Here is a 14687-nt window from a genome sequence, read left to right on the forward strand (position 1 = left end):
TCAAGTGTCATCCGAGTTTAAAATTGAACTTTTTTACACTTCTCCATTGGAAATAATAGAAAGTGGATATTTGTGGGCTATACAATAATTTACAATTGGAGTTGTAAAATCCTAATGACATCTAAGTGGAGGTGTAATTTTACACCCCCCATTGGAAATACCCTTAAATAGAGTTTTTTTTTATACTTTGGGGTGTAAACTTTCTAATCAATACGGTTTACCCCCTGGAGATGCTGTAATTAAAGGTCAAAAGGTGTCTATGTTTCACAATTGAAATTGAAAATAATGTCGAATGTTTGAATATCTTATTTTGACTTCTTGAAGAGCCTTCTAGAATATTCCTTAAACAAAAAAAAAAAAAAAAAATGTTCCCCTTAAACCCTACAGCAATCTTAACCGTTGATTCTCAACAGAACCCTACTTCTCTATTTGTCAGTGTGGAAGAATAAGATCACACACCATCAACACCAAACACCAAGCAAAAGGAAATGGAGAAACTACCAAAGGAAATAACAAGCAGCATACTTTCAAGACTTCCCTTCAAAAAAAGTGCACAATGTAAGTGTGTCTCAAAACTCTGGTGCACCATTCTTTCTGACTCATCATTTCCCAAACTCCAACTCACACAACACCTCAATATCCACCCTGACATACTTCTCTTCTACAAACTCCAAAACAGACGCCTCAACATCTTCTATATTGAAGACAACCATAACGAGGAAGCCCCCAACGTCATCAAAACCAAGCCATTTCAAAAAACTGGTACTGACTTCATTACTGAAACATTTTACGGCATACCTACTATCTTGGGTGCTTGTAATGCTTTTCTCTGCATTTCAGAAATCAATGTCATGAACATTTCTTTTCTTCCACGTAATCCTATTTACGTGTTTAACCCCATTACTAAAGAAACCGGCGAGCTTCCTAACTTTATTGTCCCTAAACGAGGCGTGCCCGATTCGGTTGATGAGGGTAAGAAGACCGATAAGTGTTTGTCCGGGTTTGGGTATTATGATTCTGTTTTTTAAGTTGGTTCTTGTCATTTTCATCGCACGTAATTACCATGCCCAAAATTTTAACAATGAGGTTCAAATTCTTACTTTAGGAAATAGTGCTTGGAGGAGAAAGAAGAGTATTGTCCCCATGAGGCTCTGGTCGAGCTTATAAAACTGTTTCGCACCTATTGTGAATGGGTGTCTTCATTGGATCACTACAAGTGATGAGGATGACAGTTTTCCCCCAAAGGAAGGAGGTAGTCCTTCAATTGTATCGCTCCACTTGGGTGTTGAGGAATTCGGGTTTGTTCCTACCCCGGAATCCCATTTGATCAAGCACACTTACTTTGAATATTCACTTGGAGTGCTTGAAGGTTATCTCTCTTTTATGGAATGCTCTTCGGAACCGTATATTCAAGTGTGGGTTATGAAGAAGTACAACGATAAGGAATCGTGGGTGAAGAAATTCTGTATTGAACATGATTCTCTCAGGTCGCCTCGGTAATCGGGTTTGAGATATGACCGTGTGGAGCTTTTACAAGTAAGCAAGCGAACTTTTACTTGTTTGTGGTAACAAGGATCTGGTTTCGTATAACATTAGTACCGGAATGTGTAGATTGGTTGAAATTGAAGGGGTTTGGAAAAAGGATGAGCTTTATCTTGAAGCACATCCACTTGTGGGAAACCTGATTTCACTAAAATCGGCTTCGGAATGGACAGTGGCGCCAGGAAAATGGGAAGGGAAGAGAAAATGAACAGACTAAAACAAAGTATATTTGAGTTGATAAAAATGAGGAGTCACTGATCTATTCGCTGCATCTGTGGTTTTGGGAGTAACCTTTTGAGTCAGGATTACTTAAAGAAAATTATGTTTAGATTTCGTGTTGTTGGATGACTATATTAACCACCTTAAATGCTCATTTGGTTTTTGAGTTTTACATTGCCTTGAACTGCATATCGTTTACTTGTTTAGATCTTTGACAATTACTAGTATCTTTAATACATTATTTTGGATTGATGCTAAATTTGGTATGAACTCTATTTCTCTAATTCTCTGCTTATATATGTGCAAGATTTGAAGTTTCTCTGCTTTTAGTAATTTTGTTTACTTTTTTTGGATTTATATTTAATATATGGTTTATACATTTATTCACGGTGGATCTTTCTTTGAGAGCCAAGTGGCTAGCAGAACATATTCCCAAGGCAATAGTGTGGGGGATTTGGTTGGAACGCGATTAGAGAGTATTTGAGAACAAGGAAAAGGATATGCACAAGATTTTGTGGATATTAAGGAGCTATTGTATAATTGGTCAAGGAATGTGTCCATCTTTAGGGAGTTGAGATTTCTTGATTTTATTTGTAATTGGGATACACTAGTGTTGTAATTTTACTTTTGGGAGTCTTGTGGCCTTGTGGGGATGTAGTTAACTACTCTTAATTCCTTGCTAAGGGCTAGCTATCTTGTTTGTAACACTCTTATTATTATTGAGAATGAAATTTAACTTTTACGGATCAAAATAAAAATAAAAATGTATGGTTCGTACAATGGTTGGTGCCTGGTGGAAGCAATGTGTTATGCGTACTATATGAAAACTGCAGTGTGAAGACTAGAGAAGTATCAGTGTCAAGGATTTTGTATTGAGTTGGAGAAAAACTATGTTGTCTAAGCAGTTGGCTTTGGTGGTGATTGTTAACTATAGTTATCTGTCTTGCTTTCTGTTCTCGAAAGTGAATCCATACTCATCCTAGCCTTCCTTTTGTTTTGTGGGTCAAAGCAGTAAGTCAGGAACAACCTTGTAGACTTGTCTTAGGCATACTTCCCTAGTGACTCGTAGTATTGTCTTAGTACATAGTTATGCCAGCACTCCCATTCTTGGACCTAACACTTTACTTTTTGATCAAGTAGATCTAAGCAAGGGGAAAAGAGTGTGAAACCAATTTCTCGTAGAAGTCTAGTGTTTCTAGAGTTCTCCTTTGAGTCCAAGTCATATATCAATAGAGTGGAAATGTCTACACCTGTTACTTTGAGGTACACTTATGGGGGTTGAAGCTTTCCATATGTTAATGACATGTGTAAGTGTGGATTCTTGGGACGAGCACCACCCAGAAATCTCCTTTAACTCTTACTTCACCGTAGAGGGAATTGTTATGGACTTAATAGTATGAAAATTGTTCCTGTGAGATTTGAATGTAACAGGGTTCGAGAAGCTCATTTTATCCGTAAGAGAGGACGCTAATCACTACGTCAGTTGTGGAGTAAGTATTAGAGTCAGGATTATGCCAATTATAAATCACCTGATCGTTTGGTTTTTGAGCTTACTTTGCTTTAATTGGTTATACAGCCTTTATTACTTTGCCTTAATTGTTTGAAGTATCTTATTGTAGCTATGATAAATAATTAATGTAAACTATTCCTATGAGCTCTATTTCTCTGCTTATATATATATGGCATGTATGCTAATCCTTAAAGTTTGTTATTCCCATGATACTAGTAATCAGTTTAATTTATGTTTCCACTTTATACTATATATGTTCATACAATGGATTGCGGGATTCAATGTGTGTTATGGCGATATGTTGTACGGTATCTCTTGTGGTGCTAGAGTAAACTTGCCATTGCTAATTCACTAAGGTTTTAGAGAAAACATGTGTATGCAAGTTTTTGTAACACGTCTCGTGTTACAGAATCACATGCTTAGTACAACATTTGATTGAATTTTGTTTCGCTACCCTTCCCTCTGTGAATGCACAATGTAAGTGTTCCTACTCCTGATTCGGATTTGGTGAAAAACCCTTACCATGAATATTCACTTGGAGTGCTCTTCTGAACCCTGTATTCATATTTAGGTTTTGAACAAATACAATGTTAAGGAGTCCTTGGTCTGGGTGAAGCAATTCTCTATAGAACATGATTTGTTGTGTCATGTGGGTAAAGGGTTGCATTATGACTATGTGGACCTTTTGGAAGTAAGCAAGATTGGTGACGAACTTTTACTTGTTTGTGGTAACAAGGATCTGGTTTCGTATAACATTAGTACCGGAATGTGTAGATTGGTTGAAATTGTAGGGGTTTGGAAAAGGGATGCGCTTTATCTTGAAGCACATCCACTTGTGGGAAACCTGATTTCACTAAAATCGGCTTCCGGAATGGACAGTGGCGCCAGGAAAATGGGAAGGGAAGAGAAAATGAACAAACAAAGACAAAGTATATTTTAGTTGATAGAATGAGGAGCCACTGATCTAATCATTGCATTTGTGGTTTTGGGAGTAAGATTTTCAGTCGGGATTTCTTAAAGAAAATTAGGTTTAGATTTCATGTTGTTGGATGAGTCTATTAACCACCTTAAATGCTGATTTGGTTTTTGAGCTTTACTTTGCCTTGAACTGCATATCATTTACTTGTTTAGACCTTTGAAAATTACAAGTATCTTTAGTACATTATCTTGGATTGATGTTAGATTTGGTATGAAATCTGTCTCTAATTCTCTGCTTATATATGTGCTAAGATGTAAAGTTTCTCTGCTTTTAGTAATTTTGGTCTTTCTCTTTTGGCTTTATGTTTAATATATGGCTCATACAATGGTTGGTGGAAGCAATGTGTTATGCGATATATATTATATGAAATTGCAGTGTGAAGACTAGGGAAGTATAAGTGTCAAGGATCTTGTATTGAGTTGGAGAACAACTATGTTGTCTAAGCAGTTGGCTTTGGTTGTGATTGTTGACTAAAGTTTTTTGTCTTGCTTTCTGTTCTCGAGTGAATCCGTATTCATCCTAGTCTTCCTTTTGTTGGTGGGTAGGCAAATGATAAGTGGTCAAAGCAGTAGTCGATAAAAACATCGTAGAAATGTCTTAGGCATACTTCCCTAGTGACTTGTAGTATTGTCTTAGGACAGTGTGATGACAGTACTCCCATTTGGACCTAACACTTAACTTTTTCATCAAATAGATCTAAGTAAGGGGAAAAGAGTGTGAAACTAATTTCTCATAGAAATCTAGTGTTTCTAGAGTTCTCCTTGGAATCCAATTCGTATATAAATAGGGTGGAAATGTCTCCAGCTGTTACTTTGAGGAGGACTTATGGGGATTGAAAGTTTTCAAGATGTTAATGAGATGTCAAGTATGGATTCTTGGGATGAGCACCCAGAAATCTCCTTCAACTCTTACTTCACCATAGAGGAAATTTTTACAGGCTTAATAGTATGAAAATTGTTCGCATGAGGGTCATAGAGAGGACACTAATCACTGTGTCAATTGTTGTGGAGTAAGCATTTGAGTCAGAATTATGCCAATAATATTTTCTTTAGTTATTTTATTGTCTTGAAATGTCTACATCACCTGAAATACTACTCATTTGGTTTTTGAGCTTAGTTTGCCTTAATTGGTTGAACAGCTTGTATTCAGACCTGCGGCTGTTTGAAGTATCTTATTGCATGTACCTATGATGGCTTAAATGATTAATGTAAACTTTTCCTATGAACTCTATTTCTCTGCTTATATACATGGCCTATATTAGTTTGTTATTCCTATGATACCAGTAATCTGTTTATTTTATGTTTTGACGTTATACTGTATAACTTCATACAATGGATTGCAGGATGCAATGTGTGTTATGGTGATATCTTGTATGGTATCTCTTGTAGTGTTGGAGTTAACTTGTCATTGCTAGTTCACTAAGGTTTTAAAGAAAACATGTGTCTATGCAAGGTTTTGCAACATGTCTCGTTTTACAGAGTCACATTCCTACTACAGAATTTGATTGAGTTTTGTTTCGCTTCCTTTCCCTTTGTGAATACAAAGAATTATAGTTGCTCATTCTACAAGTTTCTTCCCAGACTTCTTTGTTTGTGCACCGAGGGCATTTTTCCAGTGTTTTATGACTTGGTAGATATATTGGACGAAGCAGTTTTGTGTTTCATCTCTTTCTACACCATGAGCGTGCAGAAGCAAAGCCCTCACAGATTGGGGTCTCTCTTTCTATCTCTACATACTGTTTATACGATTGTTAATATATTTTGATTCCTATTGATGAGTGTTTTCGTTTTTGCAATGGAAGTATATATATGTATATTCAATTGGTTGTCAGTGAATCAAGTTTGTTGAGGTTAAGAACATTCCATTCTTTCCCTCTGTTTCGAGATTAATAGTTGTGGAAAGTTAGGTTTTTATTTACCTTAAAGAAAGCTATAGTCTCTTTGAAAATAAGCTGCACTGGAAAGATCTCGATTCCAGACTTATTGGAACTTTAAGAACCAATAAGTGTTAGTATTCAAAGATTTTCCTAGAGTAGATTGCTTGCAAGAGATTACCAGTTGATAACTCTGCAAACTACTCGAGGAGAGGTATTTCCGAAGTTTGATGTCTTGTTTTTTTTTTGTTTACCATCCCATGGTGATATGCGTTCGTTATACATTTTATTAGCTATTGCCAATAAGAAAAATTCTTAAAGTGCTCTACGGTCACTTTACTACATATTAATTTTATATCTAAGTAACACTGACACAGATACGCGTATCAGTGTTTGACACGGCAACCTATGTAGGACACGGGGACCAAACTAAGTGAAAGAAACATTATTACTATTCTTTAGATATACATCTAATTCTTGGTCTCAAGACCCTACAAAGCTCTTCCTTAGAAGTATGAAAGTGTGGCATATTGGGGAGTTGTAGCTATGATAACTGATTATTTTATTAGTCTTTAAGGGTATAGAAGAAACCCTAGTTAGAAATCGTATGCACAACATGTCCATGTGACATGAGTGTCCGTGTGCTTATATGTCTGACACGGATTTTCTTAAGAATATGAAATGTCCATGTTACTCAGATTTATATGGATGATATCAGGTAATATATATTCAGCTTGGAAGGAACTTCATTGAGATAGAATGGTGTTAGTTAGGGTATCCGAGTTCCTTCATCAAATGTTGCAAGTTAGCTTTTAGACTTATTGGGGTAAAGCTACACTTTATATTATGCATAAAGATGATGATTTTGCAAAAGAAAATTGGTCGAGTATATATTTATCACTGTACTGTTTGCCACTTTGTCATTTGCAGGCGTTGCTGGTGGAAATTAAAGGATACAATCAGTTGTCTAAATGCTTAAAAGGCTACCAGTCCTACCACAGTAAACTGAAAGGAGGTAGTTCTACCCTACTAATACCAAAAAATGATTGGCTTTTACTAGATTTTCGTTTTTTTACATTGTAATTATTATTGTGCTTCTGTGTTTACTAAATGAATAAAGTTACGGGAAGAAACCATTAACCTTGTAGTTTGTTTTTCACTATCTAAGAATGGTATTTTTGAGTCCCTACAAGGAAACCCCACCCAAGATTGTCATCATTTGGTAGATATGAACATGGTTTAGGTAATCATAACATTCTTGGTTTTGGATAAGGATCATTCGTTGAATAGGTAGTATTCACTTATCGACTCCATTAAGAGCATGCAGGTAGGCTTGCTTCAAAAGATTTGTTGTTTTTTGAAGACTAAGCAGGGGTTATGGAGACCCCAACTTAAGTACAATGTACACCTCCTTCACCATCCTCCTTTACAACAATTTGCAATTTATTAGGATCCAAAATGGATATAAAGCATATTTACATACATCATCATTTCCTGTTGGAGGTTCTAGGGCTTCTAAGAAATCTGCAGCTCTATTTGTTTATGTGAAAACATGTATATATTCAATATATAAAAACTAGTGAAAGTTTTTGGATTGGCACGACTAAGTCTAAGCACCCTAGGGAGTTCCTCAGTCTTCTTTATAGCATCTATGGCCCTTTGTGATTCTGATACTAGTAGAACTCATTTCCTATTGATCTGAATACATCCTTGATCCCTGCAATCGAGACTCTATAGCTGATGGTTCATGACATATTACTTGTTTGAGCTTGCTACTGCCTGTGAATAGAACTATGTTTAGATTTCGTTGTGCAGGATGACTGTATTAACCACCTCAATTGCTCATTTGGTTTTTGAGCCATATTTTGCGTCTTTGTTTTGAACAGCATATCATCCAATTGTTTAGACCTTAGACATGCAATTGCAAGTATCTTATTCTAGCTATATATGTTGGATTAATGCAAACTTAACTTAGGAACTCTGTATCTATTTCTCTGCTTATATGCTAATATTTTAAGTTTCTATGCTTGTAGTATTTCTCAGTGCTCCTTTATTTGGCTTTATACTTCATATATTGTTCATAAAATGGATTGCTGGATGCAATGTGTTTTGGCGATATTTGCTAGTAGAAATTTACAGGGCGAAGACTAGAAAAATGCAAGTGTCAAGGATCCTTTAGTTAGAGGAACAGTTGTGTTGTCTAAGAGCATTCCCAATGCAGGTGGATATGGTGGGTTTGTGACTTTATTCACCTCTTTTTTGTTCAAAACTTTTGCCTAATGCAAAGGTGAATATGGTGGTGACTATTTTCCCAAGTCAAAACGAAGGTGAAACCTTCAACCGAGATAGTGGCTGAGTTGTGAACTTCGGACGGGATGTTGGATTCCGTCCTGTGTGTTTTTTTTTTTTAAAAATGGGTTTTTTTTTCCGGACGGAATGTTTCATTTCGTCTCACGTGATTTTTCGACTTTTTTTTTGTTTTTTTTTTAATTTCAGATGGAATGTTTCATTCCGTCCAGAGCGTTTTTTCGATTTTTATGTCCAGACGGAATCTAACATCCCATCCGAGATTAATATTCACCTTTGCATTGGGCAGCCTCACCTTGTTTTTCACCAAAACGGTGGAAAAAACGGGGAAATACTGCCTACGTGGAGGTGAATAATAGTCGACTGCATTGGGAATGCTCTAAGCAGTTGGCTGTGACTGTAGCTGTCGACTACAGTATTATGTCTTGATCTCTATTCTCGAATGAATCCATATTCACTCCTAGTCTTCCTTTTGTTTGGTGGCCAAGTAGGCAAATTATAAGTGGTCCAAACAATAACAACCACGTAGAAATTTCTTAGGCCATATATCTGTACTGACTCGTAGGGATGTCTTGGGCCATACATCTGTAAAGATTCGTTGGAATGTCTTAGGCTATAGTGATATTTGTATTCCCATTCTTGCACTTAACAGTTTACTTCTTGATCAAAGTGGTCACGACCTAGTAGTATTAGGCCATAGTGATGCCACAATTCCCATTCTTGGACCTAAGATCTTACTCTTTGTTCAAACAGATCTAATCTAGCGGAAAAAAGTACAAGGCAAATTCCTCGTAAAAGTGTAGTGTTTCTAGAGTTCCTTTCTGAAGTTTGAGTCCAAATCATATATAACTAGAGTGGAAATGTCTCCATCTATAACTTGAGGTACAGTTCTGGGATTCCAGAAGGTCCTTCTCGCCATTAGAGGTATACTAATAATTGTGTCCGTTGTCGTGGTTGTAAGATTTTGAGTCAGGATTATGCAGAGAAAATTGTATTTAGTATTTAACTGTCTTGGAGATGAATGTTAGCTTTACTTTTCCTTGTACAACACATATTAAGACCTTTCACATTCTGAGGTATCTAGATGAATTTAGATGTCTCATTGTTTTTCAATGCTTTGACATGTCAACTACCATACTGCTTGTGCTTCTTTATTCCACTTCCTCTCTTTCTTCTGTTTAAACAATTACACTTATTCATTATGATCCTCCATTCCTCCATAATCCATTTTTTCCTCCTCATTTTTATCTTACTAGAGCATCATACTGGGATCGATATTATTACTTTAAAGTAACGTGGAGTTTATCTTATAATTAGTGGAAGAGAGATGGAAATATTAGCAAATGGTTCTCTGAATGCAGCAAAATGAAAGTAGCTATTTCTGGACGCTGCCTGTTCTAATATCTGAATATCCGTTTTTTGTTTATTTGTAAACTTTTAGTCATTCTTGTAATCTTGTTAACAGGCTTTCGGGAGATGAAGGTCGGGACTCGGTAACATCTGTAGTTGGGGATTGAAAAATGAGATATATGCTGACAAGAGTGGTACTTTGGATTTAACTGCTTATATAAAACTACAGGAACCTACATACTAAAGGTTCTGAAGTAGATAAGCTACTGATGCAAATGGATAAACCATTAAGCCTGTGATGCAATTGTGTACAAAAGCTATAGATGGCCTGCCTTTGACAAAAGCACACTGCCTCTCTGGGGACCTTTAGGATACAAATTCGGATTTGCTTAAATCACCTGGGCTAATAGCATTTTTAAGAGAGAAACTAAAAAAACATCAAATTTTTTAACCAAACCAAATACTAAACCAAAAAAACACCAACTTTAGGAGTAACATCAAATTTTCGATATCAAATGGCGCGCTATATAGTCCACGCGGTTTTCTCAACACCGTACGCTGAAGCCCATCTTAAAAGCCCAAGCACATGCGGTTTTGGGAAAATCTTGAGATGTGTCGCACATTAACTTTCTTATATATTTTCTTTCCAAATCTCTCACGCGGTTTTGCAAAAAACCGCGTAAGAGATTTGATACAGCACCAAAGTTGGAACCAAATTTTGGCCGATTTGGTGTTTGGTTTGGTGTTTTTTTGGTGTTTTCATCAACATGTGACTTTCCTGAAGATGAAAAAAATACTAGATTGTTGGAAATTTGATGTTTGATGCTAAGAAAGTATCTCACCTAAAGATGTTCTAAGGCATCCAAATTGCAGTTGAAGTATCATACATTTAGGGCTGCGGTATTGACACCCCAAAAAATGGAGTTAGCACCCCTTTGCCTAAATTCGTAGTACTAGCACCCCTCCATTTAATGAGACATTATCCATACACCCCGCCATCCAAAACATCCCACCCCACTTTTCGAGTGAAAAATGAACTACGACAGTTGATTGCCGTCAGTGTTGTCTTTTAGCGGCACCCTTGTGTCGTGGGTTTGTTCTGTTGGCGGCATCTAGCTGCCGTAGAATTCCAGTAGGGGTAAAGAAATTTTTGAATGAAAAATGAGCTACGGCAGTTGATTGCCGTCAGTGTTGTCTTTTGGCGGCACCCTTGTGTCGCAAGTTTGTTCTGTTGGCGGCACCCTTGTGCCACAAGTTTGTTCTGTTGGCGGCATCAACTTGCCATGGAATTCCAGTAGAGTAAAGAAACGTGTTTGGCATCAACTTCCTTATGATCGATCATGGTTTTTCGATCCTTATATTGAGATGGTATTAGATTGTAGTATTAACTATACAATAACAGGTACATCGACATGCATATAAAATATACGACACTTCCGGGATTCCAGTATCACAGCTACAGTGTCGAAAAAGACCGGGATTCAAATATCACAACTACAGTGTCAAAAAAGATAACCGCAAATCAACTTAGCATTTGCATACATAAATCACACTAAAAAGTTCCATGTGAACTAAATCGTATTGAGTGTATTGTGCTAATTAGCAATATGATCTTGCCACGCCCATGCAACAAAACCAGATATGCATTAAGCGGTTTATTATCTGTAACAACAAGATTGTATTACTCGACTCTTTTAAAATACTTATTTAGAAACTGCGAGACTTTGCCTAGAGAAAACCATAACAGAAGGGGGCACCACATAGGCAGCAAACCTTAGCACCACCATATCATTCAAAGTTATAATCATAGGAAAATTCAGTTCCAACGGGTATATCTTGTTTGGCAAATATCCCAACTCTAACTTCCCCCAACACATTCCACTTCCTTGTTTCAAAATTTGGTTGGTTGGAAGTTCCAAAAAGTATGAACTGAGAGTCAAACCAGAAATTTTCGAGTAAAAATGAGCTCTGGCCAGGTTGATTTCTTTGTTAGTGTTGTTCTCATTGGCGACACTCTTGTCTTTTGAAGTTTGTTACGTTGGCGAGAATCGGCATGTCGTAGTATTTTCATCACTCATATTTGAAAGAAGTAAATTTTTATGGAATTGAAAATGGTCGGAATTCGGTTTCGCTAGGACAAGAAAAGTGATGGAAGAAAAGTGTCGGATGAGAATGAAAAATATAAAGTTTGGATTTCTTTTTTCAAACTTGGGTGCCTACTCGGACAAAAAAAGGTGGGGTGTTTGGTGGGGGTGGTAAACCCATATGAAGAAGGAATATATGTGGAATAACCATTATTCCACTACCTTTTTACCAAAGAGGTGCTAGTCCCATTTACCGGCCCTAAATTTAACTCATTTGGTTCCGTTACTTGGAGTTGCTAATGTCAAGTGGCCAAATGAAAAAGAAGACATATAATATGCTGCTTGTAGTCGTAGGCGGTTTATTGATGGGGTGTTACATAATCATGGCTCCTAGACGTAAGTGGCTTGTATTGTACACAAAATGTAGAACTAACTGATTTGTGAAACTATAAAATGACATGATGACGATTATTGAAAAAAATAATAATAACAAAAAAAATAAAAAAATAAAAATAAAATTGAAATCCCATAAGGAAGAAATAACTGCAGCTTGACATTATTCAATGGACACAAGCTAATTAAAGTGTTCAAGGATTATTGAACAACAAAAGAAGGAGAAAGAGCGGCTACGGAAGATTACCAAATGTAAAGGGGCTAAGGGTGACATCACAAAAGGACTTGATGTCTGACCTGTTTTAGGTAACATTTGATTTTTGAGGAAATTTGTGAATGATTGATTTTAGCATCTTAAAAAAAAAGAAAAAAAAAAGTGCACGACGGCTCATTTTTCATATTTTTTCTCTTTGAAAAATATATTTTTTCTCCTACATTACCAACCCCTTCATCCCTTCTATTTGATATGTGTTTTATTTTCCCTTTAGTTAATTTTCTATTAATTAGTTAGATGTCTTTAGTTCTTTTTTCCCTTCTATTAATTTTCTATTGATGTTTTGATGATATTTTAAAGCTCTTCATTTATAAGAATGGTTTTCCGAATTCCTAGCAAAAATGATTTTTTGAAAAATGGATATGGGGTATTCTTTGGCAACATAAGTTTACTTGAAAAAACATAATTAGAAAAACATTTTATATAAGATATGTCAAAATATTATTGATCGATAAACCTTAATGCAGTAGGATGTAGTTAGATAATGTGATATACTCACTGATGATTTATACTTGTAATCCATAGTTGATAAAACAATATCACTATTTTTTTCCGATAATAGTGATGATTTGGATTGTGTTGTTCATCTTAAATCTTTTGTTTGGAGGAATGGTTTGATAGTTGAAAAATCTCTTTTAAATTTTCTAGTCTTTGTTCTTAAGATTTTAATGGTGGAAACACTAGTTTTTTTTTAATCTAGAATGATTTGAAATCTTAATTAAACTATTGATTTGATAGATAACATGTATGAAAAGGCTAAATCTACCGCGGCGTGAGAGATGTTTGAAACTAATGGTCTTGCTGCTTTTTAGCCACACATTTGCGAGGGTAGAACCGGAACAAACCGGGTGAACAAGTCAATGCAACAAAAAAGTCACATAAACTACTATTTCGGGTCAACAAGTTAATCCAACAAAAAAGTACATAACATTCGAGTATGATATATATAGAGTCATATCTATCAGTGATTCGAGTGCTAATATGACATATATAGTGTCATATATGAGATAACATTATCAGTCATATAAAAAGTGAGATAACATTCGAGTAAGACATATATAATGTCATATCTATCTGTGATTGTTGGTACCGAACGTATAAAACTCTAATTGACATATATTATAAAAAGTGACATAACATTTGAGTATGACATATATAGTGTCATATCTATCAATGAGTATCTAAAATTATATGACATAACTCCTAGGAGGTCGGAAGATCTAAAATTATTGTGAATATACCTGCTGGTTCCTCCTCGTATGATGAGGACTTGCTTAATTAGTACTAATTACAGTAATGAGATTAAGAAACCAATTCTTGATTGTAATGCGTGGGGAGAAAGGGAGTATGAACATCTCATTATTCATAGCTACCGAACTATGAACAATTCTACTTTCCAGTATGTTTCAGATATCGCATGCGTACTCTAACAATCAATGTTCATAGTCATGAGCTATGAATATTCTTTGTTCATACCTGGTCGACTATGAACAATGATTGTTCATAGTTAGGTAACTATGAACACTCAATGCTATGAACAATGAGTGTTGAGCTATGAACAATGAGTGTTCATACCACAATTGACTATGAACAATGATTGTTCATAGTCATGAGCTATGAACATTCTTTGTTCATACCACAATTGGACTATGAACATAACAGAAGGTTGGAGCGCTTGCAGAGGAATATGTCATATGTTAACATAACATTCTAGTATGACAAATATAGTGTTATATCTATCTGTGATTCTTATGATATACTACCAAACGAATATATTATAAAAACTGACATAACATTCGAGTATGACATATATAGTGTCATATCTATCAGCGATTCACATAACATTTGAGTATGACATATAGTATCATATATATCAGTGATTGTAGCGCTTATGACATACTACCAACTGTATAAAACTCATACTAGCATATATTATAAAAAGTAACATAATATTCGAGTATGACATATATCTAATTGTGATTGCTACGCTTATGAGACCCAACGTATAAAACTCTTATTGACATAGCTTATAAAAAGTGACATAACATTTGAGTATGACATATAGTCATATATATCAGTGATTGTAGCGCTTATGACATACTACTACCAAACGTATAAAACTCTTATTGACATACTATAATCTTAAACAATTGTTT

General features: G+C 35.7%; 1 long non-coding RNA gene across 1 annotated transcript; it reads left to right on the plus strand.

The window, feature by feature from the left end:
- The first annotated feature begins 6596 nt into the window (after positions 1-6596).
- Positions 6597-9989, plus strand: LOC147487177 (uncharacterized). Its single transcript, XR_015201495.1, has 2 exons — positions 6597-6949; positions 7054-9989. It is a non-coding gene; the product is annotated as an uncharacterized LOC147487177 (long non-coding RNA).
- Positions 9990-14687: the final 4698 nt, after the last annotated feature.

Source organism: Coptis chinensis, chromosome 7 (genome assembly GCF_015680905.1).
Source record: "Coptis chinensis isolate HL-2020 chromosome 7, ASM1568090v1, whole genome shotgun sequence".
Lineage (NCBI taxonomy): Eukaryota > Viridiplantae > Streptophyta > Magnoliopsida > Ranunculales > Ranunculaceae > Coptis > Coptis chinensis.